Source organism: Notamacropus eugenii, chromosome 3 (genome assembly GCF_028372415.1).
Source record: "Notamacropus eugenii isolate mMacEug1 chromosome 3, mMacEug1.pri_v2, whole genome shotgun sequence".
In the NCBI taxonomy this organism is placed as follows: Eukaryota; Metazoa; Chordata; class Mammalia; order Diprotodontia; family Macropodidae; genus Notamacropus; species Notamacropus eugenii.
The window spans coordinates 394,872,289-394,897,205 of NC_092874.1; the positions used below are offsets into that span (position 1 = coordinate 394,872,289).

At 36.3% G+C, this 24,917-nt stretch overlaps 1 long non-coding RNA gene across 1 annotated transcript in view; it reads right to left on the reverse strand.

The window, feature by feature from the left end:
- Positions 1-8,343, reverse strand: part of LOC140497187 (uncharacterized) — a 45,920-nt gene extending 37,577 nt beyond the window's left edge. The window contains exon 1 of the long non-coding RNA XR_011964563.1: positions 8,201-8,343. This is a non-coding gene — a long non-coding RNA (uncharacterized lncRNA). The remainder of the gene's footprint in view (positions 1-8,200) is intronic.
- Positions 8,344-24,917: the final 16,574 nt, after the last annotated feature.

A 24,917-nucleotide genomic window follows, 5' to 3' on the forward strand; every position in this document is an offset into this window, starting at 1 on the left:
GCCCAGCCTGATGAAGGCTGGAAGTGGGCTGTGAGACTCTCATGAAGACCAAGGTACGAGGGGCAGGTCACCTGGAGAAGAATTCATGGACTCAAGCATTGTTGAGGTCAAAGTAAAGATTTATTATGTTTTTCAGAGGGCAAGAGTTTTTAGGGACCGTGCAACATTAGAAGGGCACAGGTAAGGTTTATATAGGATATGCTATAGTGAAGCAAGTGCCAAATATGCTGACTAGGTGATTCAGGGCAGGATTAGGAAGTGGTAAAGAGGTGGTTAGCTCTTAAAGGAACATGCACTTTGGGCATTTACTGAGCTATCTGGAAGTATGGTTTTAGGCCTGAAACATCACTAAGTCACCTAACAGTCAGGGCTGGCTCAGAAATACCAGGCTGCTCTCATCAATGTCTTCCTAGACAAGATAAATGTAAGGGAGTATACGTACATCTAAGTCTAGGATACATATGATTGGTCAGTGAGTAGTGAATGTTGTTATGACCCAGTGCACAGCCAGTTCAGTCAGTATATAGTTGGTTCAGACTAATAAGTTCTATGGGTGCAGCTGGCTGCTGTATCAGGAAAGGAGATAACAGTTGTTGGTGGGCAGGCTGTGTCCTTGGGCTGGGGAGAAACTGCCTGGGATGGTATTTTGAGGCTAGGGAGAAATGTGATTTTTAAAGACAAATGTGATTTTAGAATTGGGGCCCAAACACATGTACCCAAGCACCCCATCAAGCCTAGACCATTATTATAAAGTCACAATATATGACAGATTGAAGAAATGAATGAATGAATTAGAAATGATAATCTACCTGCTATAAGTTCTATTCATTGTGGGGTTTTTTTTCAATTTGGAACATTCTCACAAGAGAAATAAAAAAAAGAATGTCATACAGATTTTAAAAAAGAAATGAGAAAGAGGTATAAAAGAAGAGGTGGGTTTTTTCCTTTCTCCTAGAGTCAGTACATGTTTTATGTAACAATATCATTTTATTGCATTTGTAAATAATTCCAGGAAGAAGAAATAAAGTGGGTGGACTGGCAACCAAAAGAAAGATCTATAATAACATACTTTAATCAGAAATAAGAAAGCAAAAAAAGAATGACTAGAAACAAATTAATGGAGGAAAGTGTTGAAAAAGAATGTGATAGGCAAAGAGAGAGATATATATAAGGAGCAGTGGTAGGGAAATGAAGCCATCAAAGAAAACAGAATAGAGGTTAGATTTTCAAAATAACCAACAACAAAAGAAGAAAAATATACTGTGAAAAACTCCTCTTCTGCTAGATTACTTTATCCTCTTTATTGTTCATTCCAGAGGAAGGTCTCATGGTCAACAAGTTACTATTACGTTTTTTCCAGGGGAAATAAGATATTTCTTTGGTTTCTTTGGTAACCTTGACTGTTGTTTCAACTCACAGAAGTTTTAAAGTTCAATGGCTTATGGTTGTGACTACTTTTTTTAAAAATCACATAAGGTTTCTTTATACTCGTTGCTAGGTAACACTCTTATGGTGCCCTAGTGGGCAAAGAGTCTTCCTTCAAATTTTAGTTATGACTTCATTGAAAAAAAATACGGCATTTGATGCTAATGGAAAATAACTTTTGAAAAAATCACTCTACTTGTCTATTTCATATAACCAACAAGGAGGCAACCTATTGTTATGAAGAAAACACTGCATTTAGAATCCACGGTTCTCAGTTCAAATCCGGAATTTGCTGCTGAATAGCTGTGTGACTATGAACAAGTCCTTTCCCTTTTGGGATTAGTCTGGCTACAGAGGATTACTGTTTGATTTTTTTTTCCTCCTTCCGCACTCTAAAATAATTCAACCCACAGAAAAAGTCTTGAATACAAGGGCTTCACAAACACAATCACAAGATTATCTCTCAAATTTGTAGAAAGAGCTCCAAATCAGTATGTTTGTTTTCTTTGACAAGGCACACTACGAAATAATAATATAAAGTAACCTAAGCAACTTGAACTTCTCACAAGATTTGAAAGGGGTCTATTGACTAACATAGAAAACAGAGAGAGGAAAAGGTTCCCTCTGTCTTATAGACTTAGAGACTTTCTAGGTGTGTGAGAGCTAGGTATGTAGCTGAAGATCTAGATACATGAGATAGGGTGATGATTTGTTCAAATTTAGAGAAAATGTAGCAATACTGTGATAGGAGGTAACTGAGTAACAGTGAATAGAGCACTGGACTTGGAGTCAGAAAGATCTAAATTCAAATCCAGCCTTAGACACTTACTATCTGTACAACCCTAGGCATAAGTGCCTCCATTTTCTCAACTCAAAATGAAGATGACAATAGCACTTGCTTCATGAAGTTGTGATAATCAAAGGAGTTAATATTTTTGAAAAGTACCTAGCACATAGTAGACATTATGCAAATGCTTATTCCCTCCTTCATTCCTTTCTCAGGAAGGGGCAGCTAGGTGGTGCAGTAGATAGAGCACCAGGGCAGGAGTCAGGGGGACTTGAGTTCAAAAATCACCTCAGACACTTGATACTCACTAGCTGCGTGACCTTGGGCAAGTCACTTAACCCCAATTGCCTCATCCTGGGTCATCTCCAGTCATCCTGATGAATATCTGGTCACTGGATTCAGATGGCTCAGGAGGAGAAGTGAGGCTGGTGACCTGCACAGCCCTCCCTCCCTCAAAACAAAGTCAAGTGCAAGTCATGTCATCATTTCTCTGATGGCATGGTCTTCTTCGGCAACTAAGGATGAACACACATCTTTCCCAGGAATGTACCACAGACCACTAATTAATTAAGAAATGAAAAATGAGTTCTTGATAGAGTAGTAATAGGAATATCTACTATAATTACTTTTCAACTAAGAACAACTGAGCAATTATTGATGTAATAATACTTTCATTCATTTAAAGTGGAAGACACAAGAAGGGAAACTGCCATTCTATATGTGATTCAAATGACTCAGTTATAATAGTCTGCTGAAGGAAAGGTCACAGGGAATTTTGGGGACCAAACCATCTTAGGTTTAGGGGATATGTTAGGCATAGTCTGATAGTCAGATTGAGAGGAAGATCCTATCTCAAAGAATTCAGAGAAAAAAATTAGGTCAACTAATAGTTGACATTTATATGAGCACCTAAGACTTTGAGTACTTTGCATATATTACCTCATTTAATTAATGCTCACAACAAGCCTGAGATATGTTTAATTGTTCCGATTACACAAGGAGGTTAAATGACCTCACCACAGTCACACAACTGATAAAATGTGCTAGGATTTCAACTCTAGCATTCTGAATGCCCTATCCAACCTGAGACTTAATAAAGAGAATCAGCTCAAGGGGACAGGATGCTTGTCAAGAATTTAATTCCAGTGACACAATACATGTGATTCCAGTAGAGGAAGAGGCAAAGAAAATAAAAGAAGCATCCCAAAGAGATAGCTGTGACGGTATGTGGAATTCATTAATTAATTCAAATTTAAATTTATGTATATGTATCCAAATACATATTAATTACATTAATTAATTTTAATGTGTATTAAACACACATATATTTAAATTTAAGCTGATTGATAAACATATATGTATATATATGTAAAATATATAATCAAGGGTCAGTTACTGAAAATTCTTACAGAAAAGCGACAGTCTTCTAAGAAAAATATTAAGGGCACTATAGACCATAACAAGCAGAAGCTACAATAAATGCTAAGAACAACAAAAAGGACCCTTTTTTTAAGCTATCTTGGGGCACAAGAGGAAGATCAAAAAAGAACCAAGACAGCTGCATGGAGGCCTTTGTCATGAAGATGATGATGATGATGATGATGATGACAGATGATGGAGAGAGCAGACAAAAGTTCTTCAGCTTTCATCTGACTTTTCTTTTCCCTATCAAAGAGAATGATCTTCAGACTGGGAAACACAGAACAAAATGTTTAGCAGAAAATTCAAATCCAAGATAAATTAGGACATAGAAAGGTGGTTGCCTTCAATGAGTTCAAATCACCAGACATGGATAAACCATGTCCTGGAATACTGAATTACCTGCGATTGAGATTACTAGGCCAATATCAGCGGTCTTTGAAAAATTATGAAGAACGGGAGAGGTGCCACTCTCCTGGAAAAATAAATAAATGTCCCAATTTTAAAAAGTGGAAGAGGGAAGCTTCAAGCTTCAGGCCAGTTGACTCAACTTTGATTACTGGCCAGAATTCTAGAGTATACTATTAAAGAAATGGTTTGTGGGAATTTAGAAACAGAAATCAGCATGGCATCACCAAGAAAGAGTTTTGTCATATTATCCTCATTTTTCAATGTAACAAAATTACCAAATAGCAAATCCAGAAAATACTGTATATACATGTCCCAAACATGTCCCAAAAGTCTTAGTGCTATTTTAAGCTTGAATAACTTTAGTTATATAAATTCTATAAGCTTACAAAAAGCACTATTTGAAAAGTTTAGATTTTTTATTTTTATATTCCCTAATAAATTTCAACATATCCACCACTTTTCTTAAACATTACAGCAGTTGAAGAGGATTCTGGGAAGATGGTGGAGTAGGTCAGAAAATTCCAAGCACTTAAGATTTTCCCCCACTAAAGTGTTAAAATAGTACCTTAGGGCAAATAAAGTGGGGGTGAAGATAAGCAACAATTGGGGCACAACCCAGGTCTTCCTGGGACAATTTGAGAAGGTCAGAAGAAAAATCGGCAGGAAGAGTTTTGGTCAGTGAAAAGAATAACAACTCCAGGCTGTGTGTGTTCCTCCTTTCTTGCCGAAGACCAAACAACTCCAGGCTAGGTTCCACTTTAACCGCTAGGGGCAAGCTGCTTAAACAACCAGCAGCAGGCCCTGGGGTTATTTGGCTTGGGAGACTGCCTCCACCTCAGTCACTGGAACTTTTATCCCCAGGATAGTGAGGGGCATTTGAGCATGGGAAGATTGAGGGATACTGCTGATAAGGAACACCTGACCTGCTTTAGGATCCAGCACAAGCCCAGTGAGTGCAGAAGCAATTGGGCAGAAAGCCTCTGGCTGCAGGCACATACAGGAGATTGGCGGTTTGGCTTTGGTTCCAGGCTAGAGGGGAGAACTGAAGATCTGGGGCAAAAGGCACGATTTCCCATACCCCAGGGCTAGAAGAGATTACAAAAATGAAGCTATCACCACAAAACAATGCACAGGCAAAGGAGAAAAAATCCAATCATAGAAAGCTATTATGGGAATAGAGATGACCAGAGTTCATCTTCAGAGAAAGATATTGAAGTAAAGAAAGCCCCAAAGAGTAATGTCAAATAGTCACTGGCCCAAAAAGAATTCCTAGAAGATCTTTAAAAAGAGTTTAAAAACCAAATGGCAGAGATGGAGGAAAAACTAAAAAAAAAAAAAAAGAATAATCTAAGAAAAGTCAGAAGGTTATGAAAGGAAAGTCATCCAATTAGAAAAGGAAATCCAGAATCTTAAGGAAGAAAATGACAGCTTAAAAATTAGAACTGGGATGTCCATCAACTGGGGAATGACTGAACAAGTTGTGGGATATGAATGTAGTAGAATGCTATTGTGCTATAAGAAATGATGAACAGGAAGACTTGAGAGAGGCCTGGAAGGACTTATATGAACTGATGCTGAGTGGAAGGAGCAGAACCAGGAGAACTTTGTGCACAGCAATGACCACAGTGTGAAAGAAATTTTTCTGGCAGACTTATCCCTTCACAGAAATGCAAGGACCTAAAACATTCCTAAAGGACTTGAGGTAAAATGTCATCCACATTCAGAGAAAGAACTATGGAACTGGAACAAAGAATGAAGCAGAATATTTTCTCTTGTGTTATGTTTTCTTTTGTTTTGTTTTTTCTCATGGTTTCTCCCATTCATTTTAATTCTCCTATTCAACATGACCAATGTGAAAATGTGCTTAATAAGAATGTATGCATAGAAACCACATAAGATTGCATGCCATCTCAGGGAGGGAGGGGAAAAAAAATCTAAGTCTTATGGAAGTGATTGTGGAAAACTGAAAACAAATAATTAATAAATAAAATAAAATAGAGATGATATCACCTAAAAAAAAAAGAAAATTAGAATTGGGCAAAGTGAAGTCAGTGAAATTATGAGATCAAGAAATAATTAACCAAAATATGAATAATGAAAAAAGTAGAAGAGAAAGTGAAACATCTTCTAAGAAAAACAACAGATTTGGAGAATAGATCAAGAAGAGAAAATATAAAAATAATTGGACTAACCAAAAGTTATGATCAAAAAAAGAATCTTGATACAATAATAAAAGAAATAATTTAAATAATTGTCCTAAAGCTTTAAAACAAGAGGGGGAAGTAGAAATAGAAAATTCATTGATCACCACTTAAAAGAGATCCTATGAGGAAAACCCATAGGAATATCATAATCAAATTCTGAAACCCTCAGCTCAAGGATAAAATATTAAAAGCATCAAAATTAAAACAATTTAAATATGGTGGTACCTCAATTAGATTCACACAAGACCTAGCAGCAGAGACATTAAAAGACCACAGGTCTTGGAACATAATATATAGAAGTGCAAAAGAACTTGGGCTCCAGCTGAAAATATCATACCCTGCAAGGTTAAGTATTATCCTGAATGAAAAAAAAAATGGACATTTGATAAACTCTCAGACTTTTTAGACTTTGTTTTAAAAAAATCCTGAATATAATACAATATAATATAATATAATATGATATGGATTTGACATACAAGAACTAAGAGAAATATAAGGTATATACCAAAGACTGATCATAATGACAGATTGTTTACTATATATATATATATATATATGTATGCATATATATATATATATAATGTATGTCTAAGATTCTTATTAATAATTGGGTAGCTCATAAATAAGATTGGGAAAAACCTGAGTAGGATATGAATTTAAAAAGTAAAACCATAAAGAATAGCTAAAAAGATATTTTATACGAATCAGGTGCAAGAAGAGGAATCAATTCAGAGGAATTAGATGGGGAGAAGGGTTAGCAGTTCTGGTAACCTACTTCCATCAGGAATGGGTTTAAGTGGGAACAATACACATAGATTTAGAAGAGTATAAAAGTCTTCTAAATTCAGAAGAAATACAACGGTAGGGGCATAGGGAGGGAGTAGAGGACAAGGGAGGGATATTTAGAGAGGAGGGGGAGGGAATAGGTAAAAGAGGGATATAGAAGGGTGTTTAGATTTATGGAAATGGGAGGATAAAGGGAGGTATCCTTGAAGGGGGGAAGGCAAATGATAGAAGGGCAAGGTAGTGGGTAGAAGTAAAGTAGAGGAGGCAGGAGGGATAGGAAACAAGATATGTACAAACATAAAAAAGATCAGGAGTAGAATATGCTTGGGAAAGTGTATGTCTATATGTATATATATATATATATATGTATATGTGTATGTATATATCTATAGCTATAGAGAAATATATCTAAACTACATTATAGCCTTCTGGGAGGGGAAGGGGAAGGGGAAAAAAGAACAAAGTAAAAAAGCGTACCTCAGAGAACAAAAGAACTCACAAGGAAGCAAAGAAAAGATAAACAATTTTCAACATAAATATTTATCATACAGACTTTATTGAAATGAAAATTTACTGTATCCTCTCATGTTCTGCTATGCACCTGACATTCTTTTTTTTTCTTTTTAACTTTGTATTTAAGTTCCAATGTTTAAGTTTATGATATGTTTTTGGTTCTTTTCTGTTTTGGTTTCAGACTAAAACATTATTCACAATTAAGAAATACTTTAGAAATGCCAAGAAGTTGACCCAGACAAAGAAACTAATTCTACAAATGGAGCCTCAGAGGAAAAAACACGGTTTGGCCAACAGGACTACAAGGATATATGGAAGAAATAAAGAAAGGGAAAGGAAACAGAAATAAAAGTGTTAGGAGAAAGAATTAGAAGGAGAATAAATACCTTAGGGGAAAAGTTACAAAACCTTACCTCAACAGCTGACTTCCTGAAAATTAGAGTGGAATAACAGAACTCATTGACTTTAGGAGATATTACAATAAAATTAAAAAACCATTAAAATTAAAGAAAAAGTAAAGTACCTATTATCAAAAGCAACTCACTGGATAACAAATCAAGGAGAAATCATTTAAGAATCATCATACTCCCTGAAGACCATGGCTAGAAAATCAATCTCGACACCATATTTCAAGAAATCATAAAATAAAACTTACCAAATATATCAAAATTCCCAATTGCTCTCTTCAACTGTCTCTGAGAACATAACCTTTCTTTAGTCAATGCCTGCACTTCACTCCTCAGTCAGGAGTAGACTAAGTAGTGAGCAAAGTGGGTTGAATTTTCCTGAAGCGTGTCTCTGAAAGAAAAATTATTTCTTCATTATTCATACAGTTTCCTTTCAACCATTTAAATTTTGTTACCCATAACTCAGACTTTTGTCAAGAGGAATTCTCTTGACAATTCAACTGGAATTTCATAAAATATCACAATCCATAAGATTCTCTCTCAATTGACTCAGGAACCGCCAGCTAGGATAGAATCCTGGCAATTTAAACAGAATGCCTGTGCCTCTGTTCTTATTCTTTCTATAAATGAAATATACCATTTACTTTACTCCCCATCTCTTTCTTGCAACTTTCTTGCCATTCATAGGTAATAAAACACTTAAACTAGAGCAATTAGAATAAATCATTTTATGTAACTGGTAAATTAAAAGCTAATTAAGCAGAAATGATAAATGTAACATTAAGGAACAAGATATCTTTGGCTTTTTATATACAGTCTCTCGGTAGGAGAAAGACAGAATATTATCATCCATGGGAGTTTTCTTGAAGACAAAGGATGAGTTCAAAACAATCAGACCTGCCTTTTGCCCCAGTCCTAAATATGTCCCATTTAATTGCCACTTTAATCATAGATGCTTCTACTCCTTTTTTTAATTTTTCATTTATTTTAAATCTAAATGCACAAGAAAAGGAGAGGAGGAAGAACATTTCCATGTACGGCAGAACACAAAATAGGATTCAATATAAGGTGATAAATTTTCATTTCAAGAAAATCTATCTAATAAATACTACACATTGTTTTCAAAGCTACCCAGCTTTTCTTTGCTTCCTTCTAGATTTTCTTTTGTTCTCTGCTGTTCACTTAATTACTTTTATTTTTTTCTCTCTCCCTCCCTGTCCCCACCCTGAAGAAGGCTACAATTAAAGATGGATATATATACATATACATGGATATCTATAAACATACACATATATACTCATTCTACCAATGTGCCCTCCTTTCTAACACCCTTCCCTTCTCTTATCCTCATCTTCTCTTTTGTCCTGCAGGGCAAGATAAATTTCTATACCCCATTACCTGTATTTCTTATTTCCCTGTTGTATGCAAAACCAATTCTCAACATTCATTCCTAAAACTTTGAGTTCTAACTTCTCTTTCTTCCTCCCTCCCCACCCATCCCCACTGAGAAGGCAAGCAATTCAATATAGGCTATATATGTGTAGTTTTCCAAATGACTTCCATAATAGTCATGTTGTGTAAGACTAATTATATTTTCCTCCATCGTATCCTGCCCCCCATTTCTTCTGTTCTCTCTCTTGATCTTGTCCCTCCCCAAGACTGTTTACTTCTAACTGCTCCCTCCTCCCATTTGCCCTCCCTTCCATCACCCCTTCCACCCTGCTTATCTCCTTCTTCCCTACTTTCCTGTAGTGTAAGATAGATTTTCATACCAAATTGAGTGTGCATGTTATTCCTTCCTTGAGCCAAATGTGATGAGAGTAAGTTTCACTTTTTCCCTTTCACCTCCCCCCTTTTTCCCTCCATTGGAATAGCTTTTTCTTGCCTCTTCTATGAGAGATAATTTGCTGCATTCCATTTCTCCTTTTCATCTCTCAATATATTCCTCTCTCATCCCTTAATTTTATTCTTTTAGGTATGATCCCTTCCTATTCAACTCACCCTATGGTCTCCGTCTCTCTCTCTCTCTCTTTCTGTGTGTGTGTGTGTGTGTGTGTGTGTGTGTGTGTGTGTGTGTATCATCCCTCCAACTACCCAGATACTGAGAAAAGTTTCAAGAGTTACAAATATTATCTTTCCATGTAGGAATGTAAACAGTTCAACTTTAGTAAGTACCTTGTAATTTCTCTTTCCTGTTTACCTTTTCATGTTTCTCTTGATTCTTGAGTTTAAATTTTAATTTAATTTCAAATTAAGTTTGTTTTCTTTTCAGCTCTGGTCTTCTCATCAAGAATGCTTGAAAGTCCTCTATTTCATTGAACGACCATTTTTCCCCTGAAGTATTATACTCAGTTTTGCTGGGTAGGTGATTCTTGGTTTTAATCCTAGTTCCTTTGACTTCTGGAATACCCTATTTAAAGCCCTTCAATCTAGAAGCTGCTAGATCTTATGTTATCCTGATTGTATTTCCATAATACTCAAGTTGTTTCTTTCTAGATGCTTGCAATATTTTCTCCTTGACCTAGGAACTCTGGAATTTGAGTACAATATTCCTAGGAGTTTCTCTTTTTGGATCTCTTTTAGGAGGTGATAGGTGGATTCTTTCAATATTTATTTTGCCCTCTGGTTCTAGAATATCAGGGTAGTTTTCCTTAATAATTTCATGAAAGATGATACCTAGGCTCTTTTCTTTTTATCATGACTTTCAGGTAGTCCCATAATTTTTAAATTGTCTCTCCTGGATCTATTTTTCCAGGTCAGTTGTTTTCCAGTGAGGTACTTCACATTATCTTCCATTTTTTCATTCTTTTCATTTTGTTTTGTAATTTCTTGGATTCTTATAAAGTCATTAGCTTCCATCTGTTCCATTCTAATTTTGAAAGAACTATTTTCTTCAGTGAGCTTTTGAACCTCCTTTTCCATTTGGCTAATTCTACTTTTTAAAGCATTCTTCTTCTCATTTGGACCTCTTTTCCCAATTAAGTTAGCCTATTTTTGAAGGTATTATTTTCTTCAGCATTCTTGGGGGTCTCCTTTAGCAAGCTGTTGACTCACTTTTCATGTTTTTCTTGCATCACTCTCATTTCTCTTCCCAATTTTTCCTCTATCTCTCTTATTTCATTTTCAAAATCCTTTTTGACCTCTTCAATGGCCTGGGATCATTGCAAATTTATTTTGGAGGTTTTGGATGCAGAAGGCTTGACTTTTATGTCTTCCCCTGATGGCAAATTTTGTTCTTCCTCATCCAAAAGGATGGAAGAGAATACCTGTTCACCAAGAAAGTAACCTTCTATAGTCTACTTTTCCCCCTTTTTTGGGCATTTTCCCAATCAGTTACTTGAATTTTGGGTCCTTTGTCAAGAGTAGGGTATACTTTGGGACCCTCTAAGATCTCAGTTCCTCCAAGGTGGCACAGTCAAGGGAAAGGAGTTGACTCCCTGGTCACACTTGCAGCTAAGATTCAGACCAGCTGCTCAATTCCCCCAGGGACTTTAAACTGAGGCCTCAACAATGGAAGCTGGCTGCTGCCCTCTGCCACCTCCACCACAGCCACAGTTGGTTGCAGCTGCTGCCACTGCCACCATCTGAGGCCAAGGCCAGGGGAGGGCCCCACTCCCTTGTCACAGAGGTGAAAAAGCTCTCTCACTGACCTTCAAATTGTCCCCGTAGGCTGTGGGTTGAGGAATCCATGAACTGCCACTGCTGCCTGGGACCCCTCCCCGAGGCCCGCTCTGGTCCTCCTCCTCTCAGTGCCATGAGGCCAAGGCTGGGCGGTGCTCCACTCTGCATTCAGTGCAAGACCCCATCATACACAACTCAGCCTAAGCTTTTCTTTCAAACTATCCAAATAATTATGACAGTCGTAAGAGTACTGATAACATTTTACATATAATAAGTAAGCCATTTGACCTTATTGAGTCCCTTATAATTGGTCTTTAATGTTTACCTTGTATTTTTCCTGGATCTTGTATGTCCAGTTTTCCATTAAGTTCTGCTGATTTTGTCACAAATACCTGAAAGTCTTTCAGTTCATTAACTGAATTCAGTTCATCTTTTTCATTCAGGATTATACTTAAATTTACTGGGTAAGTTCCCCTTGGCTATAACCCCAGCTCTTTTGCTCTATGAAATATAACATTTCAAGACCCAGGGTCTTCAACATGATTGCTGCTAGATCTTGTGTAATCCTCGTTGTAACTCCATAATAGTTAATTTTCTTTTTTTTTTTTTTTTTTGTGGTTGTTTCCAATATTTTCTCCTTAACCTGGGACCTTTTCAAACTTGGCTATGATATTCCTGTAAGTTTTTCTCCTGGGATCTCTTTCAACTAGTGATTGGTTGATTTTTTTTCTGTTTCTGCTTTGTCTTCTTGCTCTAGCAATTTTCCTTGATATTTTTTTGTAATATTGTATCAAGATTCTTTTTTATCATAATTTTCAGGTTGTCCAGTTATTCTTATATTGTCTTTCCTTGATCCATTCTCTAAATCAATTGTTTTTCTGATAAGATGTTTCAGATTCTGTTCTACTTTTTCATTCTTCTGATTTTGTTTTATTATTTCTTGGTGTCTTATAATGTCATTAAGTTCCCCTTGCCCAATTCTAGTTTTCAAGGAATTATTTTCTTCCTTGAGTTTTTGATTCTCTATTTCCAGCTGATTGACTTTCTTTTTATAATTTTCTTGAATTGCTCTTATTTTTTTTAATTTTCCCTTGATATCTCTTACTTGATTTTTAAAGTCTTTTTTAAGTTCTTTCAAGAACCCTTTTTGGGCCTGAGACCATTTGACATTTCTCACTGGAAAATGGAGTGGCTTTTTTAGTTCCCCTATCTTCCTCTGAATATGAACCCAAATCTTCTCTGTCCCCATACTAGCTATCTATGGTTGGATTATTTCTTCTTTGCTTACTAATTTTTATATTCATATTAGCAGCTATTATTATAATCAAGTTCCAGTCCTGGAGTGTGGTGAATGATGCCCCAAGCCTCAGGTTCTTCTTACTGTTATTTTCTGAATTCTATAGAAGGTCCCAACCTTGGGCACTCCTCTCCATCTCTGAGTCATGGGTAGGGCCCCCATCCCACACTGTCCTGCAAATGCTCTTGCTCCCTGTGGTCCCTCTGGTAGTTACAAACTACAGCTATCCTCTCTGTCCTAGAACTGAAATCAGGGTCTCTCCTCTCCTGCAAGTGCCCACATCCAGCAAGATCTCCGCCCTTCTGCTATCACACTCCCCAGGTAGCTCAAGACAGCCACAGTCCAAGACCAAAGCAGGTAAGCACAACTGTGCGTGGCTTCCCTCAAAAATGGAAGGTCCTTCAATCTTCTCCTACTCAGCTATCTGACCCCCACACTGTCCCTCAGGTGAAAGTTCCTGAAGCTGAGACTGCCTCCCAACCCAGTTGCTTTCAGGGCTTGCAGTTTAGTGACTCTAACCTCCACCCCTAGAGATCAATTCTTTCCTGGGGTCTTTTCAAGTTGTCTTAGGAGGATAACTCCCCCACCTTGACTCCTGTTTCTTTGTGCTGCTCAACATTCACTCAGAGGTATTCAGTCTTTTTTTGTGGAAGAAATTTAGAGAGCTGAAAATTTTCTGACTTCCTCTGTCATCTTCTGAGAATCTTCTCTACTCCCTTCTTATATAGCAACCTGAATCAATATCATCTCCACTCATCACAAACTCACCAAACTGTAAGTAAAACATATTTCAAACTCCAATGGCTCATACTGCCAAACCATAGGTCAGTTCAAAAACTCCTGGGATATAAGAACTCTTCTCCAATTTCCATATCCATGAACTCCTCTCATAACAGAACAGGCTAAGAGACTTCATTCTGACCCACATAACTCTTTCTTGCAGCTTTCAATTTCTCCATGTTAGAGAGATATCCATTGTTACACTACCCTTCCCACCCCTCAAGGTTAGGAATTTTGCAATCCCTTCCAGAATCAGCTACTTAATGCTTGACATCTGGAATTAAACATTCAGAATAAATATCAATACTTCACAGAACAAGAATGACTAACACAGGCAATCATCACAGTTACCATTTGCAACAACTATTCATTAGCAATACATGAAGCAGACATAGCACAGTACAGAGTATTGCTTGACAGGCAACTTCAATGACTACAGGCTTAAATTATATGTGGGACATATTATATACTTTATATTTATATGCATAAAGCACAAGTAAAAAAACACAAGAAAAAGTAAAGCAATAGTCTTTTCAGTAGGTCTACCAAATAATAACAATCAATTAACAAAGATTTATTAAGCACCTACTATGTGCCAGGCCAAACACTATGGTAGGTGCTGGTATACAAGTATAAAGAATGAAATGGTCCCTAATAACAAGGAATTTCTATACTAATGGGGAACATATATATAAAGCTAATAAAAACAAATATATACAAAATTGTCAAATACAAGGTTATTTTGAAAGGAAATGGTTCCTAGCAGATGGGGTAACAGGAAACATGCCATGCTGAAGATGATGCTTGGGTGTAAGGAGAGAGTACATTCCAAGCATGTAGGATATCCAGTGGAAAAGTAAAAAGATAGGAGATGGAGTGGCATGTGTGAAGAAGAAAGAGGAGACCAGTTTGACTAGATCACAGACTGCAGGAGAGGGAGTAAGAGTCAGTGAAATCAGAAAGACATTTTGCATAGGGCTTTTAAAAGATAAAAAGAGGAGTTTATATTTTATCCTAGAAGCAATAGGAAATCACTTGAGTTAGCTAAGTAGGGGAGTCACCTAGTGAGGTCTGAGCCCATGGAAAATTACTTTGGCAGTAATGTGTAAGATGGTAGGAATTACAAATAGGAGGAGGTGGCAATAATATAACTAAGAGTTCATGAGGTCCTGAACTGCAAGGGGAGAGAAGAGGTTGAATTGTAAGAGATTTTGTCAAGGTAAATACATCAAGATTTGACAACTAATTGAATATGTGGAACAAGGAAGAGTGAAAAGTCAAGGATAATTCTAAGTTTGCAAAGCTAGGAGACTGAAAAAATAGTGGTGCCTTCAACAGAAATAGGGAAGTTTGGAAGAGAGGAGGATTCAGGGGAAAGTGCAAATACTTTTGTTTTGGCCATATTCAGTTTGAGAACTCTCTTGGACATCCAATTTTAAATGTCCAATAGGAAGCTGGTAATTCAAGCCTGAAGTTCAGGGTATATAGACTGGGGCTGGATATGGAGATCTGATAGTTAAATCTGTGGAAGCCGATAAGGTTACCAAGAAATATTAGAGAGGCAGATGAGAACCAGGACCAGACCTTGGAGAAGAGTTGGGGTTATTAAATGGATAATGTTGCAGGAGACTACGAAGGAGCAGTCAGACATATAGGAGGTGATCCAGGAGAGGGACATGTCATGAAACCCAATAAATAAAAAAACATCGAGTCAATAGTGTCACACGTAGCAGAAAGACTGAGAAGGATTAAATCTGAGAAAAGTTCATCAGGTTGCATAGCATTCCACAATTAATGGGCACTTACTTTGTTTTCAGCTCTTTGCTTCTACTGAAAGTACTGCTTTAATATTTCAATATATATAATATCTTTATTTTTATATTTGACTTCTTTGAGTATGCCTAACAGTGGGACCTTGGGTCAAAAAGTATGAACATTTTAGTCATTTTCTTAATAAATTGCTATCCAGAACAATATCTTGGCATGCCTTTTCTCCCACACCCCTTTCTACGTTGACCATTGCCACATTTTGTCATCTTTACCAATTTATTACTTTGGGAATTTAAACCTCACAGTTGTTTTGATTTCCATTTGTCTTATTTTTACTGACTAGGAGCAGGCTTTCCTATTTTTTTTAATAATTTGCTATTGTTTTGAGAACTATTTACTCATATTTTTTGACTACTTATCCATTGGGTAATGACTGTCTCATATACTTGTGTTTGTTAGTTTCCTTTATATATATTAGATATCTAACCCTAATCAATATATATGTAATGGGAAGACTTTTCCCAATCAAGTATTCCTTCTTACCCTAATTTTGTTGGTGCAAAAGGTTGTCACTTCATGCAATTAAATTATCTACCCTTTGTAATCATCTCTATCCTTTGGCAAATCCAAAGATTTTATTTCTATTATTAAAAAAACACAATGGGATTTTTTATGTGATTAGAAAGATGTTATTTGTAGTAGAATATCATCTATCATTTCCTTCTCAAACCTTCATTAAGAATGTCCCTTATACATGTAAAAAGCTTTTTTTTTACATTTTGTAAAAATGAGAAAATGGGCATATGGTTAATAGTTCCTCAATGACCTTTTTTCAGTAATTATAACATCCAAGATTTTTCCCACATTTGCTATCCTTCCTTCTTTCAGATATTTTGACAATCAATACTTCAACTCATCTAACCTAGTGACCTCCAGTATAGACCCCTTCTATGTATATCTGGTCTACTTCAACTGCACTTCCTTTCTGTTTTCTACTTTCTCAGAACACTGGGTATTGTTGTGTGAGAGTCAAAATGTCATGACCTCACTGTCAGTAATGAAGAAAATAGTTTGTTGTAGAAATCTTTATCTATATATTCCTTTGATTATTATTTTCCTTCCAGTGTTATACTTAAATACTCCCAGGATTATTTGACTTAACTAGATCCCTTGACAAGCTTTCTCTAAATTTGTTTCTATCTACACTGATATTTATGAATTGATACTGCTAATAATCTTCCACCATCATCCTCAATAATATTTTGCAAATATACTATATATATATAGAAGAGAACCAGGACCAAGCTATATATCTATATGTATACACACACACACACACACACACACACACACACACACACTAAGCTGGCACTGCCTTTGAATGTCATATCTCTCCACTTGCAAGGTTGTATTTTCTGACAAAGGTGATTTCTAGGCTTGCTTAGCCTCTTCTTTGTGTTAATCAATTTGCACTGAATTAAATAGTTCTTAGGATATAGTCATTGTCTATATTCATATGTAGAAGAGATGGAATGAGCCTATAGGGGTTGTTCCTCAGAACACGCTTACAGTTGTTGCTCTTCCTGGTTCTGACCAACCACAGAGGAGCTTTGGAGACAGCTTCTGGCCACATATGACTCAGGAATAATGAGCTTACACTCACATGATGAAAAGTTCCCTAATTGACTGAAGAGCTAGAGAAGCAGATGATTCATTGGACGTGATAAAAGTAGACAATTTCTACCATGTTTCTCCTAGTTATGATTCTCCAAGTGAAATGATGGGATTCCAACGAGGAGTGAAGAAGGATGATTCCTTCTCCACCCCATATCATTTTAACTTCACCCACCTGGCAGCCAGTGCCAGGGGATGCAATTAGGTGAGCTTGCCCCTGGTCCCCTGACTTCCTTTGCTTTTTTCTTTTATTACTTCCTGATCTTAGGTGAATGACTGATCACACACAAAATGGATGTAACCAGGGTTAGAAAGCACTTTGGGTCCCATGAGGTTAAAACTAGCTGGTGGCAGGGATTCTTCTGCTTTGGAGAAGTCAGTCACCAACAAAAAGAGTATTGGCCCTAGTCAAGCCCTTTTACTAGCAGAGCTATTCAGACATTATCAAGCTGAGGTGAAATGTAAAATGCCAAATTATCAGTGCGGCAACATGTTCTGATAAGATTAAGTATTAGCCTCCCAATTGATTATTTTATTAGTTATGATTTAAGTTCCTGAGTCCTGTTTAATTGCTTCTGGTGATGCATGCTTGTGAGTGTTTAGCATTCCATTTATATGTATAAATAAATTACCTACACTTTTTGGATTTTGCACTGAGAATATGTTTTTCTACTTTCTCTCTTTTGATCTAGATGTTAGCCATAAATAAAGTCATCCCTGGTACAATGAAATGGGGGCATTGGCAACGATGAAAAGGGGAGTCTAACTCCCCTGATCAGAGGTTCCCTCTGAACTGAACCCAGTGAGTAAATTATGATTGGATACCAAACAGGAGTAGTACCGCATTGCCTTCAGACCCAGCCAATTCCTTAAGGCTAGACACGTTTTCCTTTATCTGTTTCCCATCTTTCAGTGTTAATAGCTTATTTTAATAGGTCAGGTTGGAGCTATTGTAATTTTGCATGTATCTTTCGAACTGTTATTATCTCTTTTGATATAGTATTGAGTTTTACTTGTGTTCTAACAACACAATGCAAATAAACACAAACCCTGAAATGGGATTATAGATCACAAGAGCTAGATTTAAAGTTGAAAGATGTCATCTACTCCAATCCACTCATTTTACAAGTGAAGAAAATGAGCTCCAGAGACAGGACATGATTTGCCCAAAGTCACAAAGGTAAAAAGTAGAAGAGTTAAACATATGTTTAATAGTCATCTGCTTTACAAAATATAGAATTTTTCTCCTCCTTTTACTAAGGATATGCTTCATCCCAAAATTCCAACTTGGTCACAATCCAAGGAGAAGGGGGGAGGAGGGTAAGTATAAACCTGGGAAGAGAAAATTTCAGTTCTTGGTTTTATTGTGTTTTTTATAAGTGTGTTTTCATATGCAGCAGTTTTTATAGACTTTGAGTTCAATAGTCCAGGAATTGAATACATTTGTTGAGACTACATATTCAGCACCCTATGATAATGAATAATAGATTGGCTAATGCCTACCTATTACTGCTTCAGAAAAGTTATAAACAGTATCTAAGTAGCTCATGTTCATTCATTAAAAGGTTTTTTAATAAAACAACTATCAATGCTAGATAAAGCTGATTACATGTTGAAGGAATATATTTGTAGAAGACACATGGGAGATATTATTACAAAATAATTGAAAGAAAATCTCCTTTTAATGATAACATTATGAAGAAAAACAATTCTGAAAGATTTTAGAATTCTGAGCAATGCAATGATAAACTTGAGTCCACATTCTACTCTTCTCCTGACAAAGAGATGATAAATGCAGAGAGGCATATATTCTCTAATATGGGAATTTGTTTTGCCAGACTATGGAACTATATAGTAAGGGCTTTATTTTTCTGTTCTTATTTTTTTGTAATTTGCTCAATGGGGAAAGGGCAATAGTGGAAGAGTCATTAATTTAAAAACAACAACAACAAAGAATATTTATGCTATAATATGCCACATTTCTTTCTACCTAATGTTGCTCTGAATTAAAATCCACCAAATCACACTGTCAAAGAAGAATGGCAAAAATGCACTGCACAGGGGCAGAGCCAAGATGGCAGAGTAGAAGCAGGGATCTGCTTGAGCTCTCTCTACCAAGCTCCTCAAAAAAACTGTAAAAAAATTACGCTAAACAAATTCTAGAGCAGCAGAAGCCACAAAAGGACAGACTGAAGCAGATTTCCAGCACAAGACAATCAGGCAGCTCAATGGGAAGGGTCTCTTGCACCAGGCTGAGACCAGAGTACAGTTCGGTTTGGGCCACCAGTGAGGACTGAGTGGGAACAAGCTTTAGGGGACTGAATCACTGGCGGCTGCTGTGGATTCTGGACTTCTCCACTCACAAATGCTAAAGACAGCTTCAAAGGTCAGTGGGAAGAGTCTCTCATCTGGCTGAGAGGGGAGCTTGGTCTGACCCTAGCCCCAGCCCCAGGGCAGCTGAAGGAGATGCTGCTTCTGGAACCTTCCATTTTACAAAGTTCAAAAGTCAAGTAATTGGCTGGGAAAACAAGGAAACAGGGGAAAAGAAACAGACTATAGATTCTTACTTTCTCAGTGAAGAGTATTTTCTTACATCATTGGTGACAAGGAAAACCAAAATATAAAAAGAAGACAACAAAGCCAAAGCTCCTGCATCCAAAGCCTCCAAGAAAAATATGGAATGGTCTCAGGTCATGGAAGAGCTCAAAAAGGATTGTGAAAATCAGGTAAGAGAAGTAGAGGAAAAATTGGGAAGAGAAATGAGAGTGATGCAAGAAAGTCATGAAAAATGAGTCAACAACTTGCTAAGGGAAAACTTACAATGCAGAAGAAAATAACACCTTTAAAAATAGACTAACCCAAATGGCAAAAGAGGTCCAAAAAGTCAATAAGGGAAAAAATGCCTTAAAAAACAGAATGAATCAAAAGGAAAAAGAGGTCCAAAAGCTTATTAAAGAAAATAATTCTTTAAAAATTAGAATGGAGCAAATGGAAGCTAATGACTTTATGAGAAATCAAGAAATTATAAAACAGAACCAAAAGAATGAAAAAATAGAAGACAATGTGAAGTGTCTCATTGGAAAAACAACTGACCTGGAAAACAGATCCAGCAGAGATAATTTTAAAATTATTGGACTACCTGAAAATCAAGAAATTTTCTAGGAATCCTGCTCTTATATTCTAGAACCAGAAGATAAAATAGAAATGGAAAGAATACACTGATCACCTCCAGAAAGAAATCTCAAAAGGACAACTCCTAGGAATATTGTAATCAAATTCCAGAGTGCGTAGGTCAGGGAAAAAATATTATAAGCAGCCAGAAAGAAGCAATTCAAGTATTGTGGAAACACAATCAGAATAGCACAAGATTTAACAGTTTTTTCACTAAGGAATGGGAGGGCTTGGAATCAGATATTCCAAAAATCAAAGGTGATAATATTAAAACCAAGTATCACCTACCCAGCAAAATTGAGTATAATACTTCAGGAGAAAAAATGGAACTTCAGTGAAATAGAGGACTTCTAAGCACTCTTGTTGAAAAGACAAGAGGTGAATAGAAAATTTGATTTTCAAATATAAGAATTAAGAGAAGCATGAAAAGGTAAACGGTAAAGAGAAATGATGAGGGAACTATTAAAGTTAAATTGTTTACATTCCTACATGGAAAGATGATATTTATAACTCATGAGACCTTTCTCAGTATTAAGATAGTTGAAGAGAATATATGTGTATGTGTGCATGCGCGTGTGTGTGTGTGTGTATGCATATATAGAGGGGGGACAGGGTGAGTTGAATATGAAGGGATGATGCCTAAAAAAGAAAATTAAGAGTTGAGAGGAATATACTAGAAGAAAGAGAAAGGGAGAGATAGAATGTAGTAAATCATCTCACATAAAAGAGGAAGGAAAAAGATTTTACAATGGAGGGGAAGAAGGAAAAGGTGAGAGGGAATAAGTGAGCCTTCATTTCATTATATTTGACTTCAGGAGGGAATAGCACACCCATTCAATTGGGTATCAAAGTTTATCTTACCCTACACAAAATCAGGGGGGAAAGGGGTAAGAGAGGGGAGATGATAGATGGGATGGCAGATTGGGGAAAGGGGTAATTGGAAGCAAACACTTTGGGAGAAAGACAGGTCAAAGGAGAGAATAGAATAAATGAAGGGAGGGACAGGATAGAGGGAAATATAGTTAGTCTTTCACAACATCACTGTTATGGAGGTGTTTTGCATGACTATACATCTATAACCTATATCAAATTGCTTGCCTCTCAATGAGGGTGGATAGAGTGGGGGGATTGGAGGGAATGTGAAACTCACTTTAAAAATGAATGTTAGGGGTTGGTTTTATATGCAAGTAGGAAATAAGATATATAAGCAATAGGGTATAGAAATCTATCTTACCCTATAGGAAAATAGAAAGAAAGAGGATGGGGGGGCGTGCGTGATAGAAGAGAGGACTGATTGGAGGAAATGCAATCAGAATACACACTATCCTGGGGTGGGATAGGAGGAGGATGGGGAGAAATTTTGAAATTCAAAATTTTGTGGAAGTAAATGTTGAAAACTGAAAATAAATAAATTTATATGAAAAAATAAAATAAAGATCACAACAAATGCCTGCCTTCTAAAAAAAAATACACTGCACAGTCTTGCTACTAAATTATATTTCAATGCACAGCCTTGACCAAGTATGATTACTATTAATGTTACTGCTCTTGGCAATGAATGGAAACTATTGTTTTAAAGTGCTGATATTTGTGTTTATACTATATAGCTACAGGTTTTGGACTTGTCCCAGATGATCTTTGCAAGGGACTTATTTTACCTTGTTACAGAAATTTCAGAAACACATGTAAAACTTAGGTTGGCATTTAGACAGAAGCAAAGTTATACTAATGTTATGTAAAATAACATTGAAAGTTATTTCTTCTTAAGACTGCCCCAAGTGAGAATGGTAAAAGTAGCAAATTCTATGTCTTCCTCCCTATCTCTTCTTCCTTGATCCTTTGTTCCTTTCCCCCTTCTTTATAATCTCTTTGCTCTTTTTTATTCTCCACACTCTCTTATAGTTATCAATCAACCCTAGGTCCCTTCTGTCACCAAATTAATCTGATAAATAATTCTAAGGTATTAGTTTGTGTATTTTCAAATAGCATAGTTATATGGGGTGATGCTCAAGCAGAATAAGTAAATCTCTAATATTATTTGTGCACACTATAGTGCCTAAATAGAAGAAATATTTGAGGAATGAATGAATGCAATAAATAACATTTACTAAATGCCTAGATATTAGACAGTATGCTAAGAACTGGAGCTAGGTGTACAAAAGTTAAACAGTCTCTGACTTTGAAAAGCACACTTTTTTTGGAAGCAATGGGCAGAGATAATACATTCAGAGATTTGGTATCTGGGCGGGGGGGTCATTTTGGACTGAAGCAGCACAGGAATCACAAGTGGCGCCACATGACAACCATATACTCAATAGTCCATAGAATATGTTTAAACTTGCTATAGAGTGATCCAAATGGCAATAATGATTTCTTTCTTCCTATTGAGGGAAGAGGGTAATGTTATTAACAAGAAAGAAGAATCTAGAATAGATCACAGTTATGAACTAACATTTTATCAATTTCCCTTAGCAACTTCTTCATGTTAAATGCTGCAAATAGCTAGAATATTGAAAAATTGTGGATAAGCTTCATATTGTAATTAGTAAGCCAGGTTGTAAACTAGAGATGAAATAGATAATTAAAGCAGAGCTGAAGTTAACAGTCTACATAGTTTGTTGTATTGCTTGAAACTGATACATGGTTGTTTCTAGCCAATAGAGGGTAACTTTATCCTTAGGAAAAATAAACATGTATGTCACTTTGGTAGAGCTTATAATGTGTTCCAATTTGCCTTGTAATGTCCTAAATACCTATAAATATGTGTTTCTGCAAACAGAGTGTAATATCATTAACAGGAAAGAATGTCCTTAAGTAGAATGCAGCTATGATTTGACATTGCACCAAGTCCCATGAAAGGCTTCCTATTGATGTTGCATTGATATGAAGAGTTAAATTACTGGAAATTTTGCAATGGAAACCCAATATCATTATTTGAAAGCTCAATAATTAACCAGAGATCATGTCGCTCTTTCACACTTCTAATGAGAGGGTCAAAAAATTCTAGTATGACTGACAAGAGAGAAGACAAAGAGATCTAGAGGATAAGATCATTCCCTTTAAAGTCTCCTTAGGACACAACTTTTTCTAACTTAGCAGCTAATTCTTTCTGAAGTATTCACTTCCACCTGCTGCCATAATGAGGAGCAAAAGATGACCCAAATTTTGCTGCCTCATCCCAAAATATCACATCTTTCAGCACTGAGACAGCACATGTAGCCCTCCTGCAAGCTATCAGGGTCCAAATTCAGCACTACATTGGGATGGCTACTACAAGAAAAGTTTAGTTAATTTTGATTTACTGATTTTCCCCCTCTCTTACTTTTTTGCTCTTTATTACGAGGGACAGCATTGTGGGCAGAGGGGAGAGTAGAAGGATATATTAAGAAGCAAGTTTGATGTAAAAATAAAGTCTCCAAAAAAAGAGAAAGAAAATATTTTTAGAAGAAAAAAGAAACTTCCCCCAAAGAAACATTTCTAGCATCAAGTGACTCCAGGACCTCAGTGTTGGGAAATCTATTCCAGCTCTTCAAAAGTACCCCAGTGTTCCTTCTGCAATTCTTAACTTTGAATTTCTTGGAAGTGAAGAGATCTTTGGTAAAGTTTTTGTTGTTATTTTTCCTCTAGATGAAGAATTTACTTTCTTTTCTTTCTATGTTTTGATAGCAAAAAATGAAGAGTTGTCCTCAGTTGGGAGAGGGAGTCATTACAGATGACACTGGATGCATTTCAAACCAACTGCCTCTTATCTGAGATTCAGCACCTCTAAAGTACTCCTCATATTTACCTTACCAATCTATCACCCAAGGAAATGGGAAGTTGCTGTCATAATTATCTGAGCCAGTTCGAGACACGAATAGCATGAATTGAAATCTACTGATAATACCTAGGTCTTAATATAGCATGAGGTTCAAACTATTTTCCTAGCAGTACATTTTGTCAGAGGTGCTAATAATTAGATTTTTTTTAAATATCAAATCCTCATTTCATCTTTTTGTCTTTCTCAACCCACCCTTTTAAGGGAGGTGCTAATGAACCCCAAAATAATCAAAAGATTAGTGGCAAAAAAAAGAGAAGATAAAGCAAGTGGTCTGAATAATGAGTTCTAAATAATCAGGAGCTGTATGTTAGGACCCATTGCCTACTTTCAGAATTCTGTAGGTATGAAAAAAAGTTTTTTAAAAATTCTTGTTGTCTTTATGAGCAACCTTACTATAGTCAAGATCTCTATAAAGAAGGGAGAAGGAGAGTTTTCTCTTCTTTACCAGTCCAAAAGATGAGCCAAGATGACTAGAAAATACAGTTGCACTCTCTAGTCATAAAAAACAATATGACATAATTTAAAAATTCAATGAACTTGAACTTGACCTAGATACAAATCGTGTCCCAACCACTTACTATCATTTCACCTCTTTGAACATGGTTTCTCACGTGTTAAGTAGGTAATTATAACATTTATTCCGTCTATGCAACAAGGTTGTTTTGAGGAAAGTGCTTTATAAACTTTATAAACTGTGCTTTATAAACTGCATCTCTATATAAGTGAGTTATTATTATTCTCTATTTGTCTCTGTAGAGTGAAACAGTGTTGGGTTGCCCAATGCCCTAAAGGAGCTCTTTTCTATGGATGGTGACCAGGAACAAGCTCAGCT